This window comes from Rattus norvegicus, chromosome 6 (genome assembly GCF_021556685.1).
Source record: "Rattus norvegicus strain SHRSP/BbbUtx chromosome 6, alternate assembly SHRSP_T2T, whole genome shotgun sequence".
NCBI lineage: Eukaryota > Metazoa > Chordata > Mammalia > Rodentia > Muridae > Rattus > Rattus norvegicus.
The window spans coordinates 104,354,839-104,373,386 of record NC_141539.1 but is presented as its reverse complement, the minus strand read 5'-3'; the positions used below and the strand labels follow the sequence as shown (position 1 = coordinate 104,373,386).

Here is an 18,548-nt window from a genome sequence, read left to right as displayed (position 1 = left end):
GAGTCACATGCCTGTGGCTGATGTCACCACTGTCCTAAGAACAGAGCTCACAGAATCAGAGCAAATGTGAAAATTGTAAATGCCTCTTCCTTTTCTTCCTTTTCTTCCTTTCCTTCTCTCCCCCTCTTTTTACCCTCAAATGATATATGCTGGCCTCCAGATGAGAAACGTGGGAGCCTAGCATTACCCCCAATGGTTTCCCTAAAAGATCTTTTGTACAACAATGTGTTCATTTCTAGTCACAAGCAGTTTGCTGCCTCCCCTCCATCCCTATTCAAAACTATACCAAAATGAAAGAATTTGGGGTACTGGTGGTAGTGGTAGTGGGTTTTTGTTTGTATGTGTTGGTAGGGGGAGGTTGTTTTGAATCAAGGTCTTACCAGATAGTCCTGGTTGGCCTGGTGCTAGACCAGGCTGACCTCATATTCACAGAGATCAGGCTACCTCTGTATCCCAAGGATTAAAGGTGTGCAATGCCACCAGACCTGCTTGTGTCTTGTTTATTCAATAATGAGGTCCTCTTTCTTCATCCTTTTAGATTTGGTTTTAAAGTATGCGTCGGGGAGATATATGCCTGTGAATGCAGGTGTCCATAGAGGCAGGCTTCAAATCTCTCAGGTACAGGAGTCATTTATAGTTGCAAGCTACTCAGTGTGGGTGCTGGGAGTTAAACTAGGGTCTTCTGCAATAGCAGTGCATGCTCTTGACCACCACTGAGTCTCCTTTTCTCTCTTCTTGATCTTAAAGGTAAAATAGCACCTCTACTTTCTAAAAATTTGCTTTGAGGGCACAATGTGATTGACTTCCTCCTATAGATAGCATACCTTTAACCTGTAGCCATTGCCACTGGGGTTATAAAAAGGTAAAAGACTGTTCTGTGCACTACAAAGTGTTTAGCAGGATTTCTGGGCTCCATTCAGTAAACCGCCTATGCACTACTCCCAAAATGACAACCAAAATGACAACCAAAAATGTCTCCTGACGGGGTTGGGGATTTAGCTCAGTGGTAGAGTGCTTGCTTGCCTAGCAAGCGCAAGGTCCTGGGTTCGATCCCCAGCTCCGAAAAAAAGAAAAAAAATGTCTCCTGACATTGTCAACTGTCCACTGTGGGGTACAAACACCTCCACACGGGAAACACTGTCTGTCCTTCAGGTTGTCTGGCATATGAGAGAATCCTGGTATGAGATTTTGGTTCTGATGCTACAGAGTGAACACAGAGCCTCGTCAATGCTAATTGCACTCTCTAACGCCGAGTCACAGCTCTCGTAGGTGTGATATTGAAAGGATTTGAGCACAGCAAAGTTTCATTTGGATCCCATGCATGTTATGCAGGTTCAGCCAACCTAATCTGCTGACCATCTGCACCAAATGACTAGTATCTCACAGGGTCTGGGGTGCTGGTCATCAACTAATCATTTCAACCTCCCGAACTTTATTTCTCACTGTTCAGTTATGTCTACCTCTGCTGTCTCCATTAACCTACAATATCAGGGATCTGTGCACATGAACAAGTCAAAAACTTCTCCTGCTAACAAAACGCTCATCAGGTAAAAACACTTGCCACCAAGTCTGATGACCTAAATTCAATACTCAGGACCCATGTGATGGAGCGGACCAGCTCCCTGAAGTTGTCTTCTAACTTCTACATGCTTTCTGGGGAATGTGAGTGCACACACATACACAAAATAAAACATACATAAATTAGTAAAGGAATGTAATTTTGAAAAAAGTTAAAGCCACACCTCTTATGAATGCCTTTCTTGGATGATAAGAATATTTTACACTGGTAGAAATTTGGGTTGGACTTTAGAGTGGCCAGTGAGATGGCTCACTGGGTAAAGGCATCTGCCACAAAATTTGATGACTCTGGTTCAATCCCTGGGACCCATGATGGATCTATGCATTGGTCAAATGGCAACTATACATTTTAAACGTTTACATTTCATTATATGCAATTTCACATAAATATTAAAAACTAGATAAAATATTGAGCTATGATTAATGCTATACATGCTGAAGTTTTTAGAAGTAAATTGATGCCTTCAATTTACTTTGAAAAAAGTCTAAATCAGGGCTGGAGAGATGACTCAGTATTCAAGAGCGCCCAGGTAGTTTCCAGCACCAACATGTTGGCTCACAAGTCTACAACTCCAGTTCCAGGCACACACATGGTGCACATACAGGCAGACAAAACAGTTATACCAGATACAATAAATAATAAATAAATAAATAAATTTCTAAATGTCAATAGCATATCAATAAATTTTAAAACTAACACTTGTCACCATATCACACAATTCAAAAAAGTTTAATACATTTGTATTAAGTAGATTAATACATAGTTTGATGGACAGAGGAAGCAAAAACCAATGATTCACTGGATATTTACTGTATTTAAAATGTTTTAATGGGTTGGGGATTTAGCTCAGTGGTAGAGCGCTTGCCTAGCAAGCACAAGGCCCTGGGTTCGATCCCCAGCTCCGAAAAAAAGAAAAAAAAAATGTAAGTGTAGAAAGAAGGCAGAACCAGTTGGACAGTTACTACGAAACTCTACAAACACTGTGAATGTTCAATATTTCTCAATTTAAGATTTACGAACATTTTGAAATGTACCTGCACATAGACCTTTTGCTGTGGAAGTCAACACAGGAAATATTCCAGAATGAAGACTTGGGGCATTGCTATATCAATTGTTTTTACTTTCTAACATCATATAAGTGTTTTGTTTTAGCTGAATAAACCTTTAAACCCCCTTATGTCTTAACTCTACATTCTCTGCAGCCCTCATCCACCTTCATCAGTCACACCCTCCCCTCCCCCCTGCTACCACGTATTATATTTATTTACCTCTTCTTTAATACAGTCATAATAGTTTGACTTATATCTCTTTTGAGTGCCTTTTGTTCATGTTTTGTCAAGACAGGGTTTCTCACACCCCTGCCAGAGCAAATCATAGTCAGCTGTTGTGGACAACCTGAAGCAGCTCATATCCCACACCTAGTATTAAAATGAAAACACATTCTTATAATATTTGTTTTTAAAGAAACCGAACCTCTCATTAAACCTCCATATTACGTACGTTCTTGAACTACAGACCACATGGACATGGCATGGTTCATTTCTAGGTTTCTAGGTTCAGACTTAGGGGTCTTCCTGTCTCTTAGGCTATCACTCCTGGAAAACAAAGTCATCTCATTAGAAGTGCAACACCCAAGATTTACCTGCATGGCTAGAAATGTATGCTATTGTGTCTGGATGGAACCAGTTTCCTGTTACCTGAATTTTTCCTTTTAACTATCCTATGCAAAAGAATGTATAAATACCAAATAAAATCCCTAAAATATGAGAAAAAAAACAGGAGGAGAAAGTAGAAGAAGAAGGGGAAGGGAAGCAGCAACAGGAAGAGGAAGAGGAGGAGGAGGAAAAGGAGGAAATGACCAATCAGCACTCTGAGGAGGGTCATAGAAAGGTTCTGAGACTACAAAGAGAAAGTAGCCCAGCCAAGCTCAGCTTTACTGGCAAAACTTGAAATATTTGAGAGATATCTTCTTGAACTTCCCCACACCTACCCAAACATCATTTGTAACCCCTGACACCAGGGCTTTCACAATCAACTCCATAGGGTGCAGAAGAATCACCTTGTGCAGCCCTCCTGAACTCCTAATCATGACAGGATCATGACCATTGTGAAGTTTTATTTAATTCCTAAGTGTGAACAGATCGTTACTCAACTACGGATAATTGGAGCGATGGTCTGACAGCACTGCCCTAGAGAACTCTTGCTCAACTGCATTTGCAAAATAAATATACCTTAAGCAATAAAGCAAAGACTCCTTACTAATGACATTTTACTCTCCTTGAATCCATGCCTACTTGCACACATGAAAGATATTCATCTATAAGCCAGTGCTATCTGGGAGTCGGCCAGTTCTTTCTCTGTTCTGATGCTACTGTTCTTGGTGGTCATCCCATGGCTGTGACATCTCCAAAATGCTGGGGTCTTATGCTGCCATAGGGTGATACCTTCACCTTTATCTTCCCCTCATCTCCCTCCACCGTGCCAAGACTCAGCTTCTCTGCATGAGCTTCAGTCCTGGGCCATACACTGCTACTGAGGCTATGCCTTCACCAATGGCCTCTCCTGGCCTCCCGCAGTGCCAAGCCTCAGCCGCTCTCCGTGACCTCTTTGTGCCTTCAAAACCCACACCACCTGGTTGACTCTTTCACTATTAAGTTCTGCTGCCAGTGTGAAGTATGATCTTGGCTGCCTCTGGACCACAGTTTCTGCATGCTGACCCTCAGGAAACACTTCCCAGATTTCACCCCAGGGATGCTGATCCCTTCTTAATCACTGCTAATTTCTTACCTCCAGCTCACCAGCATCGATTGTCCCAGTAACACAAAGATTTCAATGGCGCTGGTCTCTTGTTAACTACAGCTGACTTTTCGGCTCCAGCTGATCAGAATGAAAAAAGAATTAATTCAAAATAGCAAACGGACCTCAGAGTCTTTAAACTTCCTTTTGAAACTTCACAAACCAGGCCTCCAGCTTCTGCACTGCTCTCAACGTTCTTGTATTCCAAATTTCTATAGAACATCCCACTGAGCTCTCAACACTCAATGGCGTTTCTAGCCCATTCCAAAGTCTTCCACAATCCTCCCCAAAACAACATGGGTGGGTCTGCCACAGAAATACCCCCACTTTGCTGGTACCAGCTTGGCTCAGGTGGTTTTGTGGCAATTCCTGGTCCCTGTTCTGTAGTCCTGTCCCTCTCATGTCTGCTATTTTCCCCTGAGGATTCTAAGGCCTACTTCTCAGTCTTCTTGTCTCCACTATGGCCCAGGTCACTTCACTCTTTAAGCTCTGCTCACTTCCTTTTTTTTTAATGCTTATAATCCCGATGCTCAGAACACTGAGGCAGAAGGACTGTGAATCCAGGGCCATCCTGGGCTACCTAGTGAGTTTGAGGCCATCCCAGGCTACATAGTAAGATTCTGCTTCAACAAAACAAAACAAAACCTAAAGAGAATGTCCAAACGGAGCTGGGCGGTGGTGGGCACACTTTTAATCCCAGTACTCGGGAGGCAGAGGCAGGCAAACCTCTGTTCGTTCTGGGCCAACCAGGGACTTTATGGTGAGCCTGTCTCAAAAAGGGAGGAGGCGAGTGCAAAACCAAACCAAGCCAAAACAGAATGTCCAAATAGAAGTTGTAAAGATTTGCTTTTGGCAGACATTTGTAAAATTATCTCATTAGGTTTCACTCATTCCTTTTTCTTCTAATTTTTTAATTGTGGGAAAATGTACATACTATAATTTTTTTTAAATCTAACTTTTCCCTTTTTAAAATTGCTGTTTATACTTTCACAATTTCATGCACACACATACGCGGTTTGACCAAATTCCTGCCCATATTATCCCCTCGTGCTGCTCTCCCCCTCCACTGAATCCCCCATCTTCCCCAGCTTTATGTCATTTGGGGGAGCGGGGAGGTCTACTGCATGCATAAGGTTACATACATGAGCATAGGTGGGGCATTATTTCCTTGTACAACCAAAACTTATCAGTGGCGACAACACTAAGGTGTACTATGACTCCCCCAGAAGTAACCATTCCCCTTGTTCTGTATTATAGTAGTAATCTGTTGGGATTACTTACACCCACACACAAATTGTACCAAATGGCTCTGAAGGCATGCCATTGTATTTTCAATTGTTAATTGATGAGCCCAAGTGTCAGCAGGATATTTGGTATTGTCGTTTCTGCGGCCCATTAACTGCTTTCTATTTGGGAATGTCTGTCACTTCCTCACCTGCCCCTCTCTAAGATTATCCTGTTTAAAAGCAAGCTGCTGTCTGGGAGGTCCCAGATGGTCATGTTGTCCTCCGTCTGCCCAACAGTCAAAGATCTGGACTGGGCTTAGTCCTGCTGTGCCTCGGCTCAGAATGGGTAGTCTGTGCAACATCTCCCACTATGCTGACAGCTTGTTCATATGAGAAAGGAATGGCTCTGGGGCAAAAGGACAGGACAGACAATGGAGCAGAGGGGGAGAGCAGGGAGAGACAACGTGGAGGAGAGCAGTGTTCGAGAAGTCAGGTTAGGTTAGAGAGACTAGCTGAGAGACTGCCCCAGCCAAAGGGCCAACAGCCTTAATCTATATAGTTGTCTCCACATCTTAATGATTAAACCACAAGCAGGACCCAGAAAGCCCTGCAATACTGGTGCGGTCAGCCATAGGAGTGCAGTGATATTTATTGTGGTTTTAATTAAAATTCCCTAATGTCTGACAGTAGTAAGCAGTATTTAGTACTTCAGTTACATTTGTTCAAATCACTTGGCCATTTAAAAGATTTTTCTCTGTGTCCTGGAGAGATGGTTTTGATTTCCAACACCTACATGGTAGCTCCAGTTCTAGGGGATCTGATGGCCTCTCTTTGGCCTCAGCAGGCACCAGGCATGCCTATACTACACAGATGTACATTCATGGAAAAAGAGTCCTACACATTTTTTTACAAGTTTTAATTAAAATTCTAAAAACTACACCCTCTCCTTATTAAACCTGATACACGTCCAACTTCTCTGGCCTTTCTCAGCGTCTCCCCCATCTCTTCCATTAGTGATGTTCCAGGTTCCCTCTGACACAGCCTCTCTACGGAACTGACTGACTCACCTTAGTATTACTATCATGGCTACTGAGGAGGGCAGGGGTTAAGACAAGTTCTCTTTGTAGCTCTGGCTGTCCTGGGCCTCGTTTAGACCAGGCTGACCTGAAGCTCATAGGTAATGGTCTGCCTCTGCCTCCTGAGTGCTGGGATCAAAGGTATGTGCCCCCACTCTCAGTTTAACCAATGGTTTTGTTTTTTAATTCTTATTTTATGCATATGGGTGTTTTGCCTGCATGCATGTCTGTGTCTCATGTGTGTGTGTGCCTGATACTTGAGGAGGCCAGAAGAGGGCACCGCATCTCCTGGACCTGGAGTCACAGATGGTTGTGGCCATCATGTTGGATGCTGGGAATTGAACCCAGGTCTTCTGGAAGAGTAACGAGTACTCTTAACTGCTGAGCCATTTCTCCAGCCCTTCAGTTAATAGTTTTTAGAGCTTATGGGTAAGGATATCACGTTACCTTAAATTATATGCTACTGTTACATGGATATGAAAACTATGTATATGTATAGGGAGGCTTCATCTTTTGGCACTCTGGTTTAATGATAAGGACGGAAGACCAAGGTCTCCTCTGCAGAAGTCTGAACCCCAGCTGCTGGTCATTCTATGACTAAAGAAGTTAATGTCTTAGCTGAGCTTTAGTTTCTTTGTTGGTAAAATAGGGGGGAAATTATATAGTATTGACTTCACACTTAATAAGAATGAAAAGAGGTAGAGCTGAAGAAATGGCTCAGTGGCTAAGAGTGTTTGTCACTCTTGCACAGGACCTGGGTTTAGTTCTCAGCACCTACACGGTGGCTCACAAACCTTAGTAATTCCAGTTCCAGGGGATCCAGTGGCCTCTTCTGACCTCCTTGAGCACTAAGAGTTTTATGTGGGAACAGTTGCTGGGCGAGTCCTACAGTCTCAGAGAACGAAACCAGAGAAGTAGTGCCCCGGCTACAGATTGTAGGCGAAGGAAAATGACCTCAGCCACAGAATGGGTCTGGTGGGGATTTGGGTGGCTGGCGATATCAGGGGAGGTGGTTGTGACAGCTGCAGGAATGCAGAACTGGGCTTTTGGTGCCCTCTCTTTGTTCGGAGGCTTTCTGAGCTGGCAGGTTAGAGAGAAGAAGAGTATGGAGCTTTTCCCCGACTACGTAGGTATGGCGAGCCACCCGAGGCTCCAACCAAGTAGCATAGGCAATTTAGCAATGGGGTGCTGGGGAGGAGAAGAGAGAGGGAGAATAAAAAGTGCTTGGCCATAATCTGGCACGTAATAAACCCTATATAAACATAAGCTAATATCGTTTCAGGCTGTCTTCCTTGACCCAAGGTCCATTCAGCACTCCACCCTGCCCAGGAGTCCCAAGCTCCGAGTGTGTCATACTTCTGAAGGGAAAGGCTTTCTCTGACAGGGACAGGTTTCCTGTTCTAGCTCAGGTAACTGTTCTAGCTCTGCTCGGGTGTGTGTGGAAATGTTTCCCCAGCGTAGGTGTTACAGCTCTGCTCTGAGACGTAGTCTACAGTTGGGACCCAAGGAATATCACAGAGGCACACCTCACGCTGCAAGGCAAACCTCACACAAGAGATTTCTTGGGAGGGAAAAACCTAGGAGGGCAGCTGCCACTGAGTCTGCCAGGTTGAGAAGCAGCAGGGGACAGAGCTGACACAGGCTTTATACAGGGTTTCTTGCAAAGGGGGAGGGGAGTATGTCTCAGGTGGCTTGATCTTGGGGCAAACGCTGGGATGAATGGGATATTTTTCCTTGGCTCTTGTCTTGGTCTTGGGGTCAAGTCAGGGTTAGGGTGCTCTTTTCCTGATCCTTTTATCCTATACCAAGCCCTTCAGTGATAGGGGGATTCTTTCCTTTGTGTGCTCCTATGTGTTGAGGTGCATTAATCCTGACCTCTCCTAAGGCCTCTGCTCAAATGCTATTTTCTCGAAGTAGCCCTTTCTGATTTCTCGAGCAGGAGGGACCTGCCTGTTGTCAACTGCCAAAGCTTTCTCTATTCTCCTCCACAGCCTTCCCATGATCTATTTACAGTAATTCCCCTTTAAAGGCTTTCCCTGACATCCTATTGCTGAGGTCTCAAAATTTCATTTTTCCCTATGCTGGTCCAGAGCTGTCTTCATATAGGTACTGAAGCAGAGGTAGTAGATTTGAGGGAACAGGGTAACCAGAACACAATAGCTGGGATTTTGAAGTACCTATGGACAGACACAAGGGGTTAAACCTGAGGTACATGCAAACCAAGTTCCATGGGGGGCACAGGTTGCTGGCTTCTACAGTAAGGGTGTGATTGCAAAGACATTTAAGGTGAGAGAAACTATCTAATTGTCCCCTTCCTACTACACATAGTCCCTTTCTGGTCCCTGCTTGGAGGGTGAAGACCAGAGTCCTTCTCCGGGAACACCTTGGCAGGCTTTCTAGGGGTGTCAACAGATTTCCTGTGGTAGACAAGCCAGCATAGAATGAGGGCCTGGGGTCCAAACAGAGTCAACGCTCTTCTCTAGTGAGGTTAGTGGTGGAGTTAATAAAAGTGAAGGTGCGGTTAAGTAGTTTAAACAAGATGGTTGGGTCAAAAGCCCTAGGGAGGGACATGATGACTGGGACAGGACCAAATTTGTAAGGGAGGAGGGATCTGGACCTATTGAGACAGGTATTGGCATAACCAGGACCGCAGGTCCTGCAGCTATCGAAGGGGGTCCAGGCAGGACTGTTTGTTTTTTAATCTGAAAGTGGAGTCCCCTATTTTCTTTTTTTTTTCCCCCGGAGCTGGGGACCGAACCCAGGGCCTTGCGCTTGCTAGGCAAGCGCTCTACCACTGAGCCAAATCCCCAACCCAGAGTCCCCTATTTTGCCCATGATATCCCATTAAGCTCCAAACCTTCCCATCCTCACAGCCTCTGCTCTTTTTCCCTTTCTCATTATTGAGAAGGAGATAGGGTTCCTTCCCCACATCCAGTCCCCGGGATGCTGGGCTTGCTGTCCTGCCTATCTGGATAAGTTCCCGATTATTATGAACCCATGGGACATTGGTCTCACAGCCTCATTCTTTGCAAAAGAAGTTCTCAGTACTGCTGCACATCCCGTAGTCATGTGTATGCACACATAGACTTGGCTATTTGTGAGTTGCCGTTCTTCGAAACCCTTCCTGAAAGTTGAGCTAGGGCCTTTGCAGTTCCTGATGACCAACAGTTTTACCTCTTGAACCTAGACCCTTCCATACATATCCGACCACTGCACAAAGGTCTAGGTTAAAACTGGGAAGGTGGTACTCAACAGACCAGTAAATACTAGAGTCAGTACTCTCTCTAAGCCTTGTGAGGTTCTCTCAAGGCCTCAAAATATCCATTTGGTGGTAACAGTTTGCTGAGGATTTGTGTTTGTTGACATCTGATTTCTAAGCAAGCCAAGTATAAGGACCAGGTAGATGAAACCCTTTGGAGATCTATGAAGGCCCTCCATCCTCTAGGGAACAACAGGGTACACATGAGGCAAGAGTTTTTCTGGATCCTTAGCTTGAGTGGATCTCAAGGGTGGGTGATAGCTCACCACAGACCAGCATTGACCCAGGGCACGCAGCCATCTGGAAACTGTTCTTTGCAGTGTTTCAGCTGTTCAGCTGTTTCTAGTCCTGCGGGCTTGATGTGGGAGTGGTCTTTATTCCATCGGCTTTTATGTCCATGGGCATTGTCAAGATCAGCGTGTGTGGGTCCTTCTAATGGGGTTCAAGGGTCGGGTCTGGTTCAAAGCAATGCAGATAAGGAGGGGATACAGACTCACAGATTTGGCCAATGCTTGGCCATATTTACTTTTGCATCCTGTGAAGAAACTGCACTGCCCCCAGGAACTTCTGGTGGTCATATTCTGCAAGAATTTCAGACTAGAGGTTAGGGAGTAGGGAGGAAGTCTCCCATACAGTATCTCAAAAGGGTCAATCCCAAAATATAAGGGGCGTTCCTAGCCTTATACAAGGCATGGGGGGGGGGCTACCCAGTCGCTGCCAGTTTTACTTGTCCTGAATTCTGGGGACGATAAGCACAATGTAGTTTCCAGTCTTCCCCCAATATTTTAACAAATGACTGTGTTACCTGAGAGATCAAGTCTGGACCATTGTCACCCCAACAGTGAGGACATCCATACCTGGGGATGATAACTTTCAAGGGCTTCTTGGCTACCATGGTAGCAGTCTCTCTTTTGGTGGGAGCACTTCTTCCCAGTCTTTACAAGGACAAGGAGGTATCTATAACCGTGCAGACCGGCTTGATCTCAGTGTAGTCTATTTCTCGGTTTGTGCCTGACTTCTGTCCTCAAAGCCTGGTCCCTGGGCTTCCTTGTCTTGTATTTAGGGATTTACTGCCTTGCGGGACGGGCAGTGGGAATGACCTCATCTACTAAGGAGCCTACATGGAAGATTTTATTTTTTTATTGAATATTTTCTTTATTTACATTTTACATCTCAGTCCAATGGTTCGCTGTGAGCATCTGCCTCTGTATTTGTCAGGCTCTGGCAGAGCCTCTCAAAAGACAACTATATCAGGCTCCAGTCAGCATGCAGTTCTTGGCATCCGCAATAGTGACTGGGTTTGGTGACCGCTTATGGGATGGATCCCCAGGTGGGGCAGTCTCTGGATGGCCTTTCCTTCAGTCTCTACTCCAAACTTTGTCTCCATATTTCCTCCCCTGAGTATTTTTGTTCCCCCTTCTAAGAAGGTCTGAAGCGTCCACACTTTGATCTTACTTCCTCTTGAGCTTCATGTGGTCTGTAAGTTGTATCATGGTTATTCCAAGCTTTGGGGCTAATATCCACTTATCAGTAGTGCATTGGTATGTGTTCTTTTGTGATTGGGTGATATTTTCTAGTTCCATCCATTTGCCTAAGAATTTTATGAAGTCATTGTTCTTAATAGCTGGGTAGTACTTCACTGTGTAGATGTAAGAGGATTTTATATTTGGCATTCCTTCATAGTTCTTTGAGTTTCCTGTGGCTCAGGTGGGTATTCTGATGAATCTGATGTATAAGCTGTCTAGCAAATTCTGAAGGGAGGGTTACATGACTGTCTAGGGTATGGAGCCATCCCTCTTTGTGATAGAATCCTTGATCCTTTCTGGGTTGTAATGTGGGGTTGGGGGAAGCTCTAGTGGAACTGAAGCTACCATGGTTTCAGCTGTGGAGTCTAACACAGCCTCCTCTTGCCCTCTCATCCATGCCCTTTTGATGCCCTGGGCAGTGAACGATATTTACCTCGAGGGGCAGCCATAGTGCCTCCAATCTCATCCAAACTTACTTTTGATAGCCTTTCCCCACACCGTGAGCAGCCCCCTTTATTCATATATGAGTCCATGAACATGGGTCGTAGGGAAGGCATATTGGCTGTCTGTATAGATGTTAGCAATTTTACCCTTTGACAGTTTTAGGGCCTGAGTCAAGGCAATTAATTCAGCTTGTTGAGGCGAAGTCCTAGGAGGTAAGGCCAAAGCCCACATTGTAGAGTCAGGAGCCACCACCTCCACACCTGTACACCTGGTTCTGCCTTGCATGAAGCTGCTCTTGTCCTCAAAGTAGATCATTTCCGAATCCAGTCAAGGGATGTCTGTCAGGTCTGGCCTCAGGTTCTGGAAGTGGCTCAGCCTTATTGATTGCTTAACGTCCAGGTCCATGTTTGGGAACAGAGTAGCTGGGTTTAAGGTGGAGGCAGGGTGATATTTAATGTGGGGCAGGTTCAGGAGCAGGGACTGATAATACACCAGTTGGACACTAGATCTCCAGTGGTCGGGTTGCAGTGGGGGTTGTTGAGCACTCCCTTGATGGCATGAGGGGTAGTTATAATCAGTCCTTGTCCCATGGTGATTTTGTCTGTGTCCTTGACCAGCAAAGCAGCAGCTACCACAATACGTAGGCAAGCCAGCCGTTCTCAAGCAAAGGGGTTTGATTTCTTAGACAGCTAGGTCACTGGCCTCTTCCAAGGACCCAGGGTGCGAGTCAGTACCCCTTGGTTAGGCCTTTGCTTTCATCTACATACAAGTGGAAAGGCTCATAGATGCCCCACAAGGCAAGTTCTGGGGCCTCGAGCAATGCCTCCTTGAGTCTATGAGGAGCTTTGTCCATCTGGGGAGTCCAGTTTAAGGGACTCTCCTGTCCTCTAGTGGATTTGCAATCTTTGTGAATCCTGGTACCCAGAGTCTGCAGAATCCTGCTGAACCCAGGAATTCACAAATCTGTTGCAGAGTCTTGGGAACTAGTACTGGAATGTTGAGAATCTTTTTTTTTCTAGCCTGGGATAGCAGAGGTTGCCCTTCCCCCCACCCCGAGTATATACCCCAGGTGTGTTACCTCCTTTTGGCAGAGATGTACCTTCCTCGAAGGCATTTGATATCCCATCTGGTCTAACTCTCTGAGCAAAGCCTAAGTTGCCAAACGGCAAGTCTCTCCATCTGGGGCAGCTGTGAGTAAGTCATCAATATCCTGCAAGAGAGTTATCTAGGGTTGGCTTGCCTGTGCTCACCCAGGTCTTCATGCAATGCCTCATCAAAGATGGCAGGCAAGTTCTTGAATCCTTGTGGCAACCTGGCCCATGTTTGCAGCCCATTGAATCCTCACTCTGGGTTGCTCCACTTGAAAGTGAACAAAGGTTGACTAGCTGGGGCTAGTGGCAAACTAAGGAAGGCATCCTTAAGGTCCAGTACAGTATATAGGTGTCTTGTTTGGGAGGCAGACTGCTCAGTAGAGTGTAATGGTTAGGCACCATGTAGCGAATATCTTTACCCTTTTGTTGATTTCCCTTAAGTCTTGTATGAGCCAGTAGTCAATGGAGTGGGACTTTCTTATTGGCAGTAGGGGTGTGTTCCAGGCCAATTGGCAAGGAACCAGTATCCGCTGTTTCCAAGGCACTATTCCTGATCTTGCCTCCCAAGGCTCGGAGTATTGGAGAGGAAGTGGGATCTTTGGTGATATTTTTGGTGAGGTTTTGTAATTGAAGGACGAGTTGGGGGTGATGTTTGACTCTAGAAGGGTTTTGGGTATCCTATACCTATGGATCTACCTGAGAAGGAGGTGAGGGAAAGGTGTATCAGAGTGTGTGGTTTGGAGCAGAAGGAGGAGAGAAGAAACAACTGGTGAGCTCTGGAGTCATGTGAACGTAGAGAAGAAAGAAAATAAAGACTCCCATTTTGGCTAGAAGGTCCCTTCCCAGCAAGGGGATGAGACAAGTTGGTATCAGTAGGGAGGAATAGATAAAATGGATACCCCTATGTATACAGCTAAGTGGTGGGTTTGGTAAGCTTGGCAGATGCCAAGCAGTAAGGAGTGCAGTGGGCAAATGAGTTTCTTGGAGACACTCCACTCTTCTGCACAGCTGTAATGGATGTACCATGGAGAGGGACAGTCCCAGAAGGTCTGTCCCTGGGTTGCTCTTTGCTGCTGCTGTGCCTTCTCATGCTTGTCATTGCCATATTCCTCATATATCTACCATCGTATGATTGGGCACGGGGAGACCCTCATGTGATTGCTTCTTGGGATAATGCCTACTTTATTGGGCAATTTTCCTGCAGATCAATATGAAGATGAAATTTCATAAAATAGTACTGTTTAGATGAAGTAATGATTTTTACAGAATCCATGACTTGATTTAAGAATAAGATTAAGGAAGTTAGAGTAGTTGATAGAAAGTTTAAGGAGGGGGTTTAAGTTGTAATGCCGGAAACAGCAGAATACGCCCATCCCTTATAGAATAGTGAGGGCTGCATAGGTTAGAAAGGAGTTCAGTGAACTTTCATGCATTACAAGCAAGTAATTGTACCTGGAAGAGAAATATAGGCTGGGGGCAAGTTAATGATCAAAAAAACATTTCATCCTAGGTTGGATCTGAGTTCCTGGATCTTGTGATCTAAAAATGTGGCCCCAGGTTTTGGTGGGCAGCATGAAAAGACAGGGGTATTGAATAAAGAGTAAATAATTGTATTATGAGCTTAAGAATAAAGAATAGAGAATTTACCAGCTTAACTGAGCCAGACTTCAAAACAATGATGTAAGACAGAAGATATAAATTTTTGGTAAACAATTGGTAAATTGTTATCAGCTAAGCATAGAAAAAGTTGCTACCATAGACTGCCTTGCTTACACTTTGTTAATCAATGACAAAAAATTATTGCTTTGGGGTTATGATGAACTTATGGAGAGAAAGATCAATGGGAAATATTCAGTTATGTAATAGTTTCAAAAGAGAAATACATACTCGATAATTCTGTTGTAATTTCCTTTTGTGTAATGATTTTAATCTATTTTTGAAGAATATGCTTTTATAGTGATAGTTTTTAGAAAATCGCAACATGTGGCTATGGGGTAAATCTTTTTCTTACATAGAGAGCTTTATCTTAGATGGTATCAAAAGACTAAAGGGAATAATAAAGTAGTTGGGGTGTGCTTGTTAAACTTGTTCCACCCATTAAATGTATATATACGTATGTATGTATGTATGTATGTATGTATGTATGTATATATGTATATATGTATATATGTATATATGTATGTATATGTATGTATGGAAAATGGCTGGAGCTTGCTCATTGGAGCTTTGCTCCATCTGCCAAATGTGTGAATGTGTGTGTGTGTGTGTGTGTGTGTGTGTGTGTGTGTGTGTGTGTGTGTGTGATTTTTCCCCCTTCTCTCTTTTCTTTCTCACCGACTCCCAAAGAGTTTAAAGAGTTCAGAGATTTTCTTGCTGGTCACAGGAAGTGCCAGCCCCAGTGAATCAAGCTTTATTCCTTCAGAGAGAAATCTGCTGAGTGATCAATTGTTGACTCTATTCCTTTGCCTCAGTTTCCCCTGACTTGTTAAAGCTGGCTTTCAACAGAGCATAGTAAAGCCTGTCCATAGGGAAATAGAAAAGAAATGTGAGTCCCTAGAACTCAGTCAGGACTGAGTAGGTAGCCCTGGAATCCAGAAGGAAGATGGATTGCCCCAATACTCTGATGGCTACCCACTCTGGGGGAAAGTGTTACAGCTCCTGGAAGTCACACCTCACAGCAAACCTCATGTAGGAAATTTTACCAGGAAGGAAGAATCCAGGAATGACTGACTCTGCTCAGGGGAGAAGCAGCTGCAAATTGAAAAGCAGGCAGGGCTTATATAGGATTTCTTAGGGAGTGGAGCTCTTTAGGGCAGAGATTCCCAGAGTGAGGATTGGTGGGATTTCAAGTCCTGAGCTTGGGGAGAATTGTTGGGGTTTGGTCTGTTGCTATGTATTGTAATGCTAAGTGTGGCCCACAAGACCTGGGTTTCCCAGAGTCTGCACAGAGACCCAAGTGACTATGTGACCTTGTCCACAAGTTATTTGTGATTGGTGAATAAAGATGCCTACATCCTATAGCTGCATAGAATTGAGATGGGCGGGGCTTGGTGTTCCTAGGCTTAGGGCTGGAAGAGACCATGGAGAGGGAAAGAAGAAAGTGGAGAAAGAAGAAAGACACCATGGGTTAGGATTCTGGAAAGCATAGCCCTGAGAGCTGGCCAATTGGAGTTAAGAGCAGCCCAGATGAAACTTGGGGTTATCAATAGGAAATAGATTTTAATAACATAGAGGACAGATACCTGCCCAGCTCTTGTGCTGATTAAGGCTTATTATAAATATAAAGGTGGACTAGAAATCCCAGGTTGGGATTAAAAATATTCAACAACAGGCTTGTATAGTATTTCTTAGGGAGTAGAGCTTTTCAGGGCAGAGATTTCCAGAGTGAGGATTAGTGGGATTTCAAGTCCTGACATTGAGGAGCTTAGGGATTGGCAGGGGTTTTTCCTACCTCCTTTCCCCTACATTGGGCCAGTTCGTCAGAGTGGCTGATGCGTCATCACTCATCACTCATCACTCCTGTAGCGTTATCTCAGGAAGGCAAAGACTGAAGCAGGAAGGAGAAGCTGCAGCTTTGACAGCTCCCACAGTAGTCCCTCACAGCTGTCTCTGTGTCACCTCTCAGAGATCACACCAGTTCATGGTAGAAACACTGTTAAACATTTATAAAATGAATAAGAAACAGGACACATGAAAGGTGACGTCACGGTGACAAGAAAGGGACAAGTGCTGATGGTTGCTAGATAATCCAATGCTAGATCTGCAAGAACAAGCCTTCTTCCCAGATGCTATACAGCGTATAGCTCCAAACTGACCTTGGAACAGGTGTGTTCCAGTGAATGGAAATCAATTATGCAAATGAATCAGAAATGAATAGTGTAGGTGGGAAACCACTGACAGATAATAACTTTTAAAACGCGTTAAACTTGATAATCCATGTTTATCCCCATGAAATGCACCTCAAAGGAAAGAAAAACTCGAGCAGGGAGCTTGTCTGTTCCCAGAGAAGTGCTCCCAGCCTCAGTTCAAGACAAGATTAAATTCGTTGACAAAGTGATAAGACCAACTATGCCAGTCTGAGAAATTCACTGTTACCTTGAGGAGTAATGCATGATACAGCCATCCAAGAAACTCTTTTATTATCAAATAACGACCAAGTGCTTGGGAAATCATGAAGGATGCTATCATAGTTCAAAGTGCACACAACAGTGAAGCTCTAGGGGGAGGTCTAAACTTGCTTTGCCACATAGTACAAAGGTAGTCTCTGAGGAAGGGCATCTTCCACCACACCAACTGTCAGACTAACGGCTCCTGACCTGTGTAATTGGCTTCGGAATACTTTCCAGAAGATGTCTCCCAGACAAAATGTGGTAATCTCCTAATAATGATTGGGGGAAAGTTGAACCAAACACTGGACTTGGGCCCTAGGAGATAGCAAACTCGTGAGACTTCCAAAGAAGCAATTAGTGGCCAGAGGGTGGTAGAAGGGCTGACTCAATGATCCCACAAGGCCTAGCCCTGGACCATTGAAGACTATTGCTCCAGTGTTGTGTTATTGAACTTTACTCCCTACCCCACTTTGTGCTCTTTATTAAAACTATGCAACAGTCTCAGTCCTTTCTATCTCCCCAAGCAATTCCACCCCTGATCCAAAAAGAAATAATGAGAATAATAGAAAGATGATCAGTTCTTAAGTTTCTTTTTCCATGATGCTTGGAAAATAGTATGTAGTCAATTCTTCATCCGTGGCTTCACTGTGGCACCCCATTTCCAGTGATTCTCTCCAAAAAGCTGAAGATGCTGGCACTCAGGACATAACTGGCTGAGAAGAGGAGACTAATACCCACTGGGCTGAGGGAGGCAAACACCGGGTGCACCCAGTTCCCAGTCTGAATGTAAGGCCACAGTAGGCAAAATTTTAAGCACCCAGGAAGGTTAGTCCTAGCTTCTTCGATGGATAGTGGTGTGGTCTGAGAATAGTTTCAACCAGTGAAAAGGGAAATATGGAGGTATGCATTGTGTGATTAACCCATGCTGGAAAGAAATCATCCAAGCCCTTGGGGTAAACAAGGCTCTGGTCATAGTCAAAGAGGGTCCAGAATATCAAGAATACAAATGTGGATATAGGAAAAGCCAGTGTGGTAAAAAGCAGATCTCTGAAGGGTGTGGTAAACTTGATGACTCTTTGTGCATATCATCCAGGCAGGCGACCCCAAATGGCCTGCAAGAGCAGATTAAGGAGCGTCAAGTACTTGGGTCGTCCACCGTCATGAAATTCCGTTAGCTTCTCATCATCCTTTCCAATAGGTGGGATGTAATAATTGAGGAAAACGCACCAGTTCAAAACAAGGAAGTGGTACACGCAAATGGTTGTTTTCGTTATGGTTTCCGTGGATTGGAGTGACGATGTACCGGGTCTGCTTTCACTCTGATCCTGGGAGTCACAGCGGCACTCAGTTCAGGCTGGATTTTACACAGTGCTTAGAAGCATCACTCTGAATGTCTCGCCGCCTGGCGGCCGCCAAATCCAGAACTACATTTCCCAGAGGGC

The 18,548-nt window shown here is 44.6% G+C and overlaps 1 pseudogene; it reads right to left on the bottom strand.

Moving 5' to 3' along the window:
- Nucleotides 1-17,680: 17,680 nt before the first annotated feature.
- Nucleotides 17,681-18,455, bottom strand: Adtrp-ps1 (androgen-dependent TFPI-regulating protein, pseudogene 1; annotated as a pseudogene).
- Nucleotides 18,456-18,548: the final 93 nt, after the last annotated feature.